Source organism: Triturus cristatus, chromosome 1_2, assembly GCF_964204655.1.
Source record: "Triturus cristatus chromosome 1_2, aTriCri1.1, whole genome shotgun sequence".
Taxonomy (NCBI): domain Eukaryota; kingdom Metazoa; phylum Chordata; class Amphibia; order Caudata; family Salamandridae; genus Triturus; species Triturus cristatus.
In genome coordinates this window covers 39,176,863-39,189,338 of record NC_140580.1, presented here as the reverse complement: position 1 = coordinate 39,189,338, position 12,476 = coordinate 39,176,863, and the positions used below count along the sequence as shown (strand labels likewise).

At 46.9% G+C, this 12,476-nt stretch overlaps 1 pseudogene across 1 annotated transcript in view; it reads left to right on the top strand.

The window, feature by feature from the left end:
* The window catches only part of LOC146866703 (lysine-specific demethylase 5B-like), a 501,879-nt pseudogene that overhangs the window by 434,782 nt on the left and 54,621 nt on the right, over positions 1-12,476 (top strand). The window contains exon 9 of the transcript XR_014966529.1: positions 2,555-2,864. The product of XR_014966529.1 is annotated as a lysine-specific demethylase 5B-like (transcript). The remainder of the gene's footprint in view (positions 1-2,554; positions 2,865-12,476) is intronic.

The following is a 12,476-nucleotide window of genomic DNA, read 5'->3' as shown; positions in this document are numbered from 1 at the left end:
TGTGGCTTTATCCTTTTCCAAGGGCAATTGGCAGCAAGCCTGGAGCTGCTGTCCTCACGGAAACTTTTAATTCAGACAGAGGCTGCGGTCAGGTGACTTCCAACCATGTTCAGCAAGGCCTCTTGTCAAAATTCAATCACTCGAGTGCAGGCTGTAAATAGCGGCCATCTTGGATTAGGCCAAAATGGGCCATCTTAATTAAAAGAAACACAAAACAACGTTACCACATCGTAATGATTATACAGTGTTAATCCCCACTAATACCCTTATGTGTATGTAATTACCTAGCCGTCTGCAACACAAAGAAGCATTAGAGCATGTTATTTAAAAGCGCAAACGCGAAACAAATGACACTTCTGCGACACTTATTTCATTAATTTGCTCACCAATTTAGTTCACGTATTAATAAAGCAACGTATATGCATTCCCGCGTGTAATTTCTCTCATTAGTAATGTTGATTAATCAAGACTTCTTAACAAAGTTAATAATTAATGATTATAAATCAGTAATTTTAATCATGACATATAACATAAACTGGAGTTTAAATCTTAATACATTTTCAATAGAAAACTCTGCTCCAGCAAGCACCTCGGGTTTGTTGACAGATTGGCTGTGGGGTGTGCTGCAAAGGTCAGTGGTGTGTACTCGTGGTACCCACGCCATGATATGCTCACTCCCAAGGGGTCGTGCGGTTGCCTTCTAGATGGAACGTGTTTTACTCGTTGCAAAGTCGCGCTGTAAAACTCCTCGGTGGAAATGCTGGCAGCGACCGACAGAAGACATATTTTGTTTGTGACAAAGCAGGGTAGCACCCACAGCTGGGTGGCGTTCTTGTATTTTACCACCTGCATGTCCGCTTACAGGGTGCTCACTTGTGAAGTTGTGGAATGTGTGTGCGCTCATTGCACAGACATGTAGCCCCAGTACTGCTGCACAAATGTTTGCAGTGCACCCTGCCATAGTTTGGGGGACGGGTGGAGCAGCAACACAGGTGTGTTTCCCTCACTATCGCAATACCGTGCTTCCTGTCCTAGTTCAGGGGATGGGTGGAGCAGCAACACAGGTGTGTTTCACTCATTATTACACCGCAGGTGCTCACACTATTGCAATCATTGTGTTTTCGGTGCTACAATTGTAACACACGCATTAGTACATTCGTGGTGCATGTTAGAATAATGATGGTATAGCTTACGAGCCAAATTCACAAATTATCACAGCTCTAGTCAGTGGTGGAAGCGGGAGAGATGTGAGGGGCACACTTTAGGAAAACAGTCCCCTGCTTTTTGTTAAAAGTCAACCGTTCCGGACGATTCATTTCTACAGCTGAAGTGCTTCGACTGAAGTATAAGGCAGGGTGTGTCTTATGCTGCGAAACCGAGGGAGGGGCAGACAGCTAAAGTAGCCTTCTTGCCTGGGTATTGCTGACTGAAAAAAATTTAAATGTGCACAACTGGTCAATCTGCATATGTGAAATTGATGGAATAAGTTGAAGCTGCCTGGTGACACACATGTATTCTTTTTGAGAGGTATTGTAAGGGACCTAGCTACCTGCTAAGCTGTGATATGTGCTTTTAAAAGAGGGTTAAATAAATAAACCACTGCACTACATACAGCCTGCAAAATACCTATATTGTGGAAGCATTTTTGTAATTGTAATTTTTATCTTAAACATTTTTGCACATTTTGTATCTATACTGTGTGTAATGCAAATGTAAAATAATCGTCTACATGTTTACAGTGCTTTCTGTCACAGACTGGGGCCTTGTAGCACTAAATATACACAAGTCACTATTCTCCACTGCACCAACCGAGATTTGGTGCGGTGCCTTAACTAATAGAGGTTTCATAACGTACAAATAGTGCATTTCCCACTGATTCACTATGAATTTTCATTTAAGCTGTGTGTTATTTGATATGTAGTTACTGGAAAGTGAAAGACACAGATGGGTGGAGGGAAGTTAGGCTGTATGTATTGCTGTATTATAGTCTAAATGCTTATAAGGTCCCAAAGGCGAGATCTATTGCTATGCCAATGCTTGGTTTACTTTAATGCTTGTACACCTTGGAAAAATGTAGGTAACAGTGGGCAAGCAGACTCAATATTGCATTTGAGTAGAATGCCCATCAGAAGAACTGGATTGTCCTCCTAGAATTATTTTAGAATCTTTATTCAGGGCCTTTACAAACGTTTGCTGCCTAACTAATATGTAAGAATCTTTGTGTATTACACACATTAAATCATCTTGGAGGTTTTGCTTTTCGGCAGTCTTTGTAGATTTCAGGTGTTCCTTTTAAGTAACCTTCGAAGAAACCTAGAAAGGTTATTGAAAATGGAAATCTGGAAAACAAATAGTGTAGAACAATTCTAACATGGATAGCAGATTTAACTTGAACGTTAAGGTTTATTCTTATGTGGCCAATTATTGTATTTTTATTCTATTTGCCTATAGGGTCATGTTTCCTGGGTCTCTGTGAAAATGGTAAAAATACTTGATTGTGGACTGTAATCCTCCCATTTGTTAATTTACACGTCATTTACACTATCTTTTACAGAATGAGTGTGGAACTAAAGATGTTCTCACTAGTGTGGAGAGAAAACTAAAACGACAACATGAACGACGGCACTTCTTTGGCAGGAAACAGAGTGAAGAGGATGCTTGCTCCCAAAAAAATGAAATTAAATCAGTCAAAAGATTTGAACATGAGCAGACAGGATACTCCTCGGGAACAGCTCTATGAGGTGCCAATGCTCAGCGAATCACGGTCCAGTTCAGGGGAATTGTCCTGTTCAGATGGTGAAGATTCTGATGACGAGGATGCTGTTTGTCCTGCTCCAGACTGCCAGCAGCCTGAAGGAGAAGAGGTCAGTGACGCATAGACTCTCAAGTTGTTTTCTGCCTCTAAGGCTTGAACAGTCAGGAGAACATTATCGTGCTGGCAAATAGGGAATGGACACATTTGTATTATGTTAAAGCACATTGATGGTGATAAACCTAGGTAATAAATTGTATCTGCTAAAGCTAGACCAGTGGATTCACACGCCAGATATTCGTTCAACTCCTCTAGTTTTGTATTTGTGCCAGTTTTCAATTTACGATGGGTAGAATTCGAAAAGGGCTTTTATTTTAAAATGCTTAAAATCTGTGTGAAGTAATATAGGGAAATTGTTAAAACATAAGGTTCTCATCATGTGCATGGTCATTCGTGTAAATAAAATAGTCTGAGGTATCTTCCGTACCATTGATAAACAAAATACATGATATCACGTTAACTTCTAAAGACAAGACCCATCATAAACCATGTGTTTGTAGATATTATGTAGTTATTCAGTATTGAATCTTTCATGATTCATATGCGTGAATCATCCCCGTAGTTGAGGTTAGACCCCACGGCAATTAAACAAGAAGTGAAAAGAAAGCATAGTTAAAACAAGTGACATGGTAACCAATTCCAATTCACATTGTTTTAATAAGAACCACACTTAAGCAAATCAGGAAGCAGCTTCTGAAGCGCTTGCCCTCAAGGGCAACCGTACCTCAGATTTCTTACTTCATGTCCTGTGAAAGGGAGTCTCCCTGAGCTCTGCTCAGTTCTTCACTATTCCAGTTGATATCTTTCAACTTTTGACCTCAAACTGAATTTTATCTTGGATGCTTAGTTCTGATAAGAAAACAAATTGTCCGAGATCTAAGAAAGGCCTTTTTAGCCCATCTAGAGCTTGTATAAGCCTAAAGACTGCATATATTGTCCCATGTCTTAGGCTACAACATTGAAGGATAGAGAAGCCAGATGTCTTCTATACTTGCAGAAAAAGAAGGCTACGGAAAACCCATCTGGGTATGAGAGAGAGGGAACATCATCTCCTCCAAAGAAACGGGCAGACATGCGGGGGAAAAACTCCTATAAGGAGCCCTCTAAGAACAAGCTAAAGACTAAGCACCGAGAGAAGACCTTGGAAATTGAAATATCTATGTAGGAAGCTGGCTCTGTATATACTATACCAAAGTGAGGTGTACTGTGAACAAAGTCCAGTGGAACCCCAAAGATAAGCAGAGGTAAAAATAGATAGCACCTTACTCTTTATTTGTGGTAGTGTGGGCGAGCAGTAAGGCTTTATCAGAGGGTAGTGCTAAGCATTTATTGTACACACTCAGGCAAGAAATGATGTCACACACTCAAAGACTGAACTCAGACCAATTTGTTGATATCAAAAATATTATTTAGTTATATTTGTTTTCTAGAACCAAGCAACCCTGGCACAGGTAAGTTTAAATGGTATATTTGAAGCCAGGTTGAACAATACAAGCAACCTGAATGAAAATTACTTTGTTAAAGGTCTGTAAATACTTTGAATACAGTTGAAATTACGGTTAAATTACTTTGATTACTTTATAGAGTACTTTTTAGATTACTTTTTCTACTGTGTGATATGCCTAGCTATCCCACTGGGACATTTCCTAGAGAAAAAGTAAGTAAAGCAGTTTTTGTATATTTGTAGTTTCTTAGAGTTTCATTCAAAACAACTACACATTTTTTCAAAGAAAAGCAGTCAATTCAATCCTATGGGAGGAAATGGAGTTATCGGATTACAGGTAAGTACTTGGTGTGGAAGTTGGATTTCTGGGGTTAGAACCAGGGTTCCCCCAGGGTCAGTATGCACTCAAAGCACATTCAGCGGCACTAGGGCGGCTTGATGCAGAGTGCTGAGGCTCAATGTTATCCAATGGGGGAAAGGGAGCCTCCAGTTGGTGGCAGCTCACGAGCAGGCCACAAGGTTGTGGGAGCAAAGCTCCTGGTGTCAAGCTCAGTACAAAGGGGGAACCGAGTTTTGCACACAAAGTGCAGCCGCTGGGGCGGCTGGGTGCAGGTTGCTGTTTTGGCAACGGGTGCCCTACTGATTTCAATAGGGATTCTACGGTTGCAACAAACACTGCAGGCTCGGGGACGAAGATCTTCTGGAGGTGACCATCGTTTGGAGAGGTAAGTTGGAATGCCTGGGGATGCTGGGACACAGTCGGTTGGGCCACCCAAGGCCGTGGGACATCTGGTGCAGGAGTGTCTTAAGGCGTCGGGTTTTTCTTATCAGCTCCGGTCGCAGTCGGGGGGATCCTCCAGAAAGGGGCTGAAGGCGTTGATTGGAGATTCAAGGCAGGTCAGAGATCACCAGATCTCAGGACAGGATCGCCGGGGAGACCTCTTTGTGGTGTTGGGCCACTCGAACTAGGGCCATGGGCGTCGGTGCAGAGTGGTGCAGATTCGCAGATTGGCCAATTGTGAGAAAGTGGCTCTGTATATATTGTTCCTTAATAGGTACAGGGTGTACAGAGTCCACAGACCCCAAGGGTTTAACAGAGGTTAAAGTTAGATATAACCTTACTCTCCAAAGTGGTAGCCTGGTCGAGCAGTAAGGCAGTATCAGAGGACGTGTAAAGCATTTGTTGTACGCACTCAGTCAGCAAATAGTTCCACACACTCAATGACTGAACTCTAGGCCAATGGTTTGTATATAAACAATATATGCTTGTTTTATTTTAGAACCAACACTTGGAATTAAAATATACTTTCTCGACAGGAGATGTTTCATAAAAATACTTTTGTATGTGCAATTGACTTTTTAGTAAACAGTTACAAATAGTTGCAGTAGGCAACTCTATTTCTAAACACAATACATTGAGCTCAATGATAAATTCAGATTATATGCAACAGATTACTTTGTAGATCACTTTTGTAATTACAGGCTTGGATCCTAGATTCAGTCCTGGGTCAGTTCTCAGAATCAGCTGTTAAAAGTCGACTTTGGTACTGTAATGATTTTTAACTAATATGTAGCTATTTCAGAAGTGAGCACTTAGAAAATATTTCAGAGCAAACAATCAATGATTCCCTATGGAAGGAAATGTAGGTTACTGGTACAGTAGGTTATCGTTACGTTTGTAATCCAGTACTGGGTGTCTGGACTCAGTACTGGGACATTTATCCAAAACAGGTAAGTAATTACGTTTTCAGATGTTATACGATTTTTGAGGAATATTTAGAAATTACAGAAATCAACACTTGGAAGAAATTTCACAGAAAAGCATTCAATGGTTTCCTATGGAAGAAAAATGAGTTAAAGGTAAGTATAGTTGTGGGTACTTTTCAGAGTCAGTGCTGGGCACCAAGATCCAGCACTGGGAGCTCACCTAAGAGCAGGTGAGTAAATTCGTTTTTGGTACTCGGCTGATTTTTGGTGAATATTTTGAGTTTTGAAAAGTTCACACTTAGAAGAATTTCCAAGAAGAAGCCAGTCAATGTTACCCTATGAGGAAAATGAAGTTAGCGGTTTAAGGGTAAGTACTCGACTGGCAGAGTTGAAGTTCTGGGCATAGACTCAGGGGTCCCCCAGTGTCGGGTAGGTACAGTCAGTTCACCCTCAGCGGTTTCAGGACGGCCGGGTGCAGAGAGAGTTAGGCCCAATGTTATCCTACGAGGGATAGGGGGGCCTGGGTTGGTGGCTGCTGTCGGGCAAGCCACGCGGCTGTGGGAGCTGGGCTCCTGGTCACTTACTCAGGGCAAGTGGGGAAGTAGGTTAGAGTAGAGTTTTCACTGCCAGGGCCACTCGGGCGGCTGGCTGCAGGGTGCTTTTGAGCCGTCGGGCGCTCAATTGATTTCTATGGGAAATCTCCGGTTTGGAAAAAGACTGCAGGCTCGGGGACGAGGACTCTTCGGGTGCCACCACCACTTCGAGGGGTAAGTTGGATAGTTGGAGGATAGGTAAGTACCCCGGGATTGGGCACAGAGGGCCGTGGGGCGCCGGTTGCAGGGGTGCCTTTGATGTCGGAAATCTTACCCTCTTGTTGATCGCGGTTGGGGTGGCACTCTGTTCTGAGGCTGCAAGCCTCTTCAGGATAGTCGAGGGGGGTCCTTGGGTGCCGGACTCGGGGTCACAGTCGCCGTGGGGTCGTCCTCGTGGGTTTAGTTCACTCCGGCACCGGCCAGGCTTGGCGGGTGCAGAGTGGGCTGGGATCGCGGTTCCGGGCTGCTGCCAGGGGTGAAAGGTAGGTTCTGAGTAGAGCCTCTACTCATGGGAGTCCCAGGGGATTAGAGTTCAAAGGTAGCCAGGTCCTCCGGGGTTTCTGAGGTTGCTGGCCACAAGAGAGGCCGGGTTTGGAGCAGGAGCAAGTCAGAGGTCGACAGACCGGTAGGGCTGGGGCCAAAGCAGTTGGTGTCTCCCTCTCCTTTGCAGCTGCAGGGCAGGTCTTCCTTTCTTCTCGCTCTTCTTGTAGTTTTGGAATCTGGAATCTGGGGAAGGAAGGTTCAGGGTGCCCCTAAATACTAGATTTAGGGGCGTTACAGATAGGTGAAGGCCAGGGACCAATGGGTCCTTGTCCTGGGGTGGGTACACCCCCTATCCTGCCCCTCTCCTGTGGGAGGGGGGCAGTAGCCTAATCCTGATAGGGTAGGGCCTCCCATCTTCAAGATGGCGAGAGCCCGTAGATGTGCTTCACCTCGCCTCCTCCACCTGAGGGGTGGGGTTGGCAGGCTGGCACATCCCCTGTCCTTGTATGGGGTTTCCGGACAAGCTTCCCGCCAGAGTGGGGGGTTGCAATGGCCTGGGGAAACTCCTAGAGGTGGCAGGCCTTTGAAGCTTCCCTTTGCTCATCCTGGGGGAGGAGATCTATCACCTCACCCAGGATGTGCATTGGTGCAGGCCCGGGAGAGCAGGGGCTCTCCCACCCAGGGGTCCAGCAACGTGTCTGCTGTGTGGCAGCCTGGGCAGCCTCAGAGCAGACGTGGATTGTAGGTTAGTTGTAGGAGGGCATCTCTAAGATGCCCTCTGGGGTGCTTGGTACATTAAATCTCACACTGGCATCAGTGTGGGTTTAATGTGCTGAGAAGTTTGATACCAAACTTCCCAGTCTTTAGTGTTGCCATTATGGTGCTGTGGAGCTCGTGTTTGACGAGCTCTCAGCACCATGTACTCTTAAATGGCAGCGCTGCACTTACAGTGCCCGGGAATGGACCTGGGTACTGTAGGGGCACAGGGCTCCTGCTCCTGTGCCCACACCATGGGCATAAGGCACCCAGCCAGAGGGGTGACTGACATATGTCTTGGCAGTGTGGGTGTTGGGCATGGCACACAGGGATGTGTGCCATGTCGACTCTTCATTTTGTCCTGCACCCAGACACTCAGCCTGCAAAGGCAGTGTGTGTGTGTAAGGGTACAGGGCCCCTAAGGGTGTCACAATGAGTGCTGCAGCCCTTAGGGGCCTTCCCTGGTCACAAGGCCCTGGGTACCTAGGGTTCCATTTACTAGGGACTGACATGTGGCCAGGGTTTGCCAATTTGGAGTTTGTGTGTTTAAGGAAGGAACATAGGCCCTGGGCACCTGATTGGCAGGAGTCCAGGGTACACTCAGTCAAAGTACAGTCAGCAATTTAGCAAAAAGTGGGGGCATACCATGCAAGAAAGAGGGCACTTTCTCACACAACCCCCCCCCCCCAAACGAAAGGTGATGAGACTAACCTTGTCCAATGGAGTCTTCATTGTCTAAGTGGAGGAACCTGGAAAGTCCATCTGCATTGGCATGGGCAGTCCCTGGTCTATGTTCCACTTCAAAGTTCATTCCCTGTAGGGAGATGAACCACCTTAATAGCGTTGGATCTTCCCCTTTCATCTGCATTAGCCATCTGAGAGGTCTGTGGTCAGTTTGAACCAGGAAGTGAGTACCAAACAGGTATGGCCTCAACTTCTTCAGGGACCAAACCACAGCAAAGGCCTCCCTCTCAATGGCACTCCAACGCTGCTCTCTGGGGAGTAGCCTCCTGCTTATAAAAGCAACAGGTTGGTCTTGGCCTTCATCATTGGTCTGGGATAGGACCGCTCCTATCCCTAGCTCAGAGGCATCAGTCTGCACTATGAACTGCTTGGCATAATCTGGAGCTTTTAGAATTGGTGCTGAGCACATTGCTTCTATCAGGGTGTCAAAAGCCTATTGGCAACTAACTGTCCAGTTCACTTTCTTGGGCATTTTCTTGGAGGTGAGTTCTGTGAGGGGGGTCACAATTGACCCATACCCCTTCACAAACCTCCTGTAGTATCCAGTCAAGCCAAGGAATGCCCTGACTTGGGTCTGGGTTGTTGGAGCTATCCAGTCCATGATGGCCTGGATCCTAGGTTGTAAGGGCTGTACCTCCACCTACAAGGTGGCCCAAGTACACCACAGTGCCCTGCCCTATCTGGCATTTGGATGTCTTGATAGTGAGGCCTGCATTGTGCAGGGCCTCTAAAACTTTTCCAAGGTGGATCAGGTGATCCTTCCAGGTGGAGCTAAAGACAGCAATATCATCATGATAAGCTGCACTCAAGGACTCCAGCCCAGCCAGGACATGGTTCACCAGCCTCTGGAAAGTGGCAGGTGCATTCTTTAACCCAAAGGGCATCAGAGTAAACTGATAATGTCCATCAGGGGTGGAGAATGCTGTTTTCTCTTTTGCTCCTGGGGCCATGCCAATCTGCCAATACCCTGCAGTTAAGTCAAAGGTACTGAGGAATTGGGCAGCCCCTAATTTATCTATCAGTTCATCTGCTCTTGGGATAGGGTGAGCATCTGTCTTGGTGACAGAGTTGAGCCCTCTATAGTCCACACAGAACCTCATCTCTCTCTTTTCACCCTGTTGATGAGGTTTGGGGACTAGAACCACTGGGCTGGCCCAGGGGCTCTCAGAAGGTTCAATGACCCCTAACTCCAGCATCTTGCTGACCTCAGCTTTGATGCTCTCCTTGACCTGGTCTGACTGTCGATAGGTTTTGTTTTTGACAGGTGCATTGTCACCAGTGTCCACATCATGGGTACACCAGTTGGTCAGACCAGGGGTCAGGGAGAAGAGGCTAGCATACTGCTGCAAGACTTGCTTGCAGTCAGTTTGCTGTTGGGCAGAGAGGGTGTCTGATAAGATCACACCATCCACTGACCCATCCTTTGGGCTGTAAGAGAGGAGGTCAGGGAGAGGTTCACTCTCTGCTTCCTGTTCCTCATCAGTCACCATCAGCATGGTGATGTCAGCCCTGTAGAGGGGTTCACATGGATGACCCTCTTGGGTGTCCTGCTAGTGCCCAGGTCAACTAGATAGGTGACCTCACTCTTTCTTTCTAGGATAGGGTAAGGGCCACTCCATTTATCTTGGAGAGCCCTTGGTGCCACTGGCTCAAAAACCCACACCTGTTGCCCAGGTTGAAATTCAACCAGTGCAGCTTTTTGGTCATACCAGTGCTTCTGGAGCTCCTGGCTGGCCTCAAGGTTCTTGGATGCTTTTTCCATGTACTCGGCCATTCTGGACCTTAGGCCAAGCACATAGTCCACTATGTCTTGTTTGGGTTCTTGAAGAGGCCTCTCCCAGCCCTCTTTTACAAGACAAAGTGGTCCCCTTACAGGATGACCAAACAGAAGTTCAAAGGGTGAGAAACCTACTCCCTTCTGTGGCACTTCTCTGTAAGCGAAAAGCAGGCATGGTAACAAGACATCCCATATCCTTTTGAGTTTTTCAGGGAGCCCCATGATCATACCTTTCAATGTCTTGTTGAATCTCTCAACAAGGCCATTGGTTTGTGGGTGGTAGGGGGTAGTAGACTTATACTGCACCCCACACTCCTTCCACATGTGTGTTAGGTAAGCAGACATGAAGTTGGAACCTCTGTCTGAAACCACCTCCTTAGGAAAACCCACCCTGGTGAAGACACCCAGGAGGGCCTTGGCTACTGCAGGAGCTGTAGTAGTCCTAAGGGGAATTGCTTCAGGGTACCTAGTGGCATGATCCACTACCACTAGAATACATTTGTTCCCTGAGGCTGTGGGTGGCTCAAGTGGACCCACAATGTCCACTCCTACCCTTTCAAAGGGGACCCCCACCACTGGTAGTGGAATGAGGGGGGCCTTTGGGTGGCCACCTGTCTTGCCACTGGCCTGACAGGTGACACAGGAGCTGACAAACTCCTTCACCTGTTGGTGCATCTGGGGCCAGTAGAAGTGACTCACTAGCCTTTCCCAAGTTTTGGATTGCCCCAGATGTCCAGCTAGGGGGGTGTCATGAGCCAAAGTTAGGAGGAACTCCCTGTACGTCTGTGGCACTACCACCCTCCTGGTGGCTCCAGGAGTGGGGTTTCTTGCCTCAGCATACAGTAATCCCTCTTCCCAATAAGCTCTGTGGGTACCACTGACATCTCCCCTGGCTTCTGAAACAGCTTGCTGCCTCAGGCTTTCAAGGGACAGTCTCGCTGACCCTGGCACAGCTCTTCCCTAGAGGGTCCCCCGGGCCCAAGAGTTCAACCTGGTAAGGGTCAAGCTCCATGGACTCAGTTCCCTCAGGGGTAGCCAAATCCTCTCCCTGGGGAGAGGGGTCCTGGATGGTTTGCTGTGTAGAAGCTGGTTCCCCAGTCTTCTTTCCTTTTCTCTTGGTTGGCTGGGCCATTATTCCAGGCTCCAGACCTACTTTTTCACCCTTCCTCTTGCTCTGTGCTCTGGTTTGCACACACACCAAGTCATGGATGCCCAGCATGGCTGCATGGGCCTTCAGTTCAACCTCAGCCCAGGCTGAGGTTTCCAGATCATTTCCAAGCAGACAGGCAGCTGGCAACTTTGGAGAGACCACTACCTGTTTCAGGCCAGTACCCCCCCCCCCCCAGCCTAATGTTACCATGGCCATGGGATGACTAGTGGTGACACTGTCAGCGTTGGTGACTGGGTAAGACTTCCCAATCAAGTATTGCTCAGGGGAAACCAGTGTGTCTTTCACCATAGTGACACTGGCACAAGTATCCTTCAGAGCTTCTACCCTAGTTCCATTCACCCAGGGGTACTGCAAGTATTTCTTTAAGTTGGGTGGCCACACAGCTACAGTGGCAAACTCCACTTCTCCCAAGGAGACTAGACTGGCTTCAGTGTCTTCCCAGATTTGCTCAGGGTACACCTCTGATCCCATTTGTATGCTTGCTGCCCCAGGAGTAGCTGTACTGGGTGCCTTAGGGGCTTTGTTTTGGGGGCAAGCTACAGTTAAGTGTCCTTGCTTCTTGCAGGTATTACACCAGGCCTTTAAGGGATCAAAGTTATTCCCCCTATATGGTTGGGGCACATAGGGAGTAGTTTGGGTCCCACCCACCTGAACAGGTTTTTGGGGCCCTTTGGAAGACTCAAACTTTTTATCTTGGGGATTCTCACCACCTTTCCCCTGGGGAGGTTTTGGGACCACTTTCTTTTGGTCACCCCCAGTGGTTGTCTTAGTCACCCTAGTCGTGACCCAGTGGTCTGCCTTCTTTCCCAATTCTTGGGGAGAAATTAGACCTAGGTCTACCAAATGCTGATGCAACTTTTCATTTGTGCAGTTACTCAAAATATGTTCCTTCATGAATAAATTGTACAATCCATTAAAATCCTGCACACCATGTCCAGCTAACCAACCATCCAGTGTCTTCACTGAGGAATCTACAAAATCAATCCAGG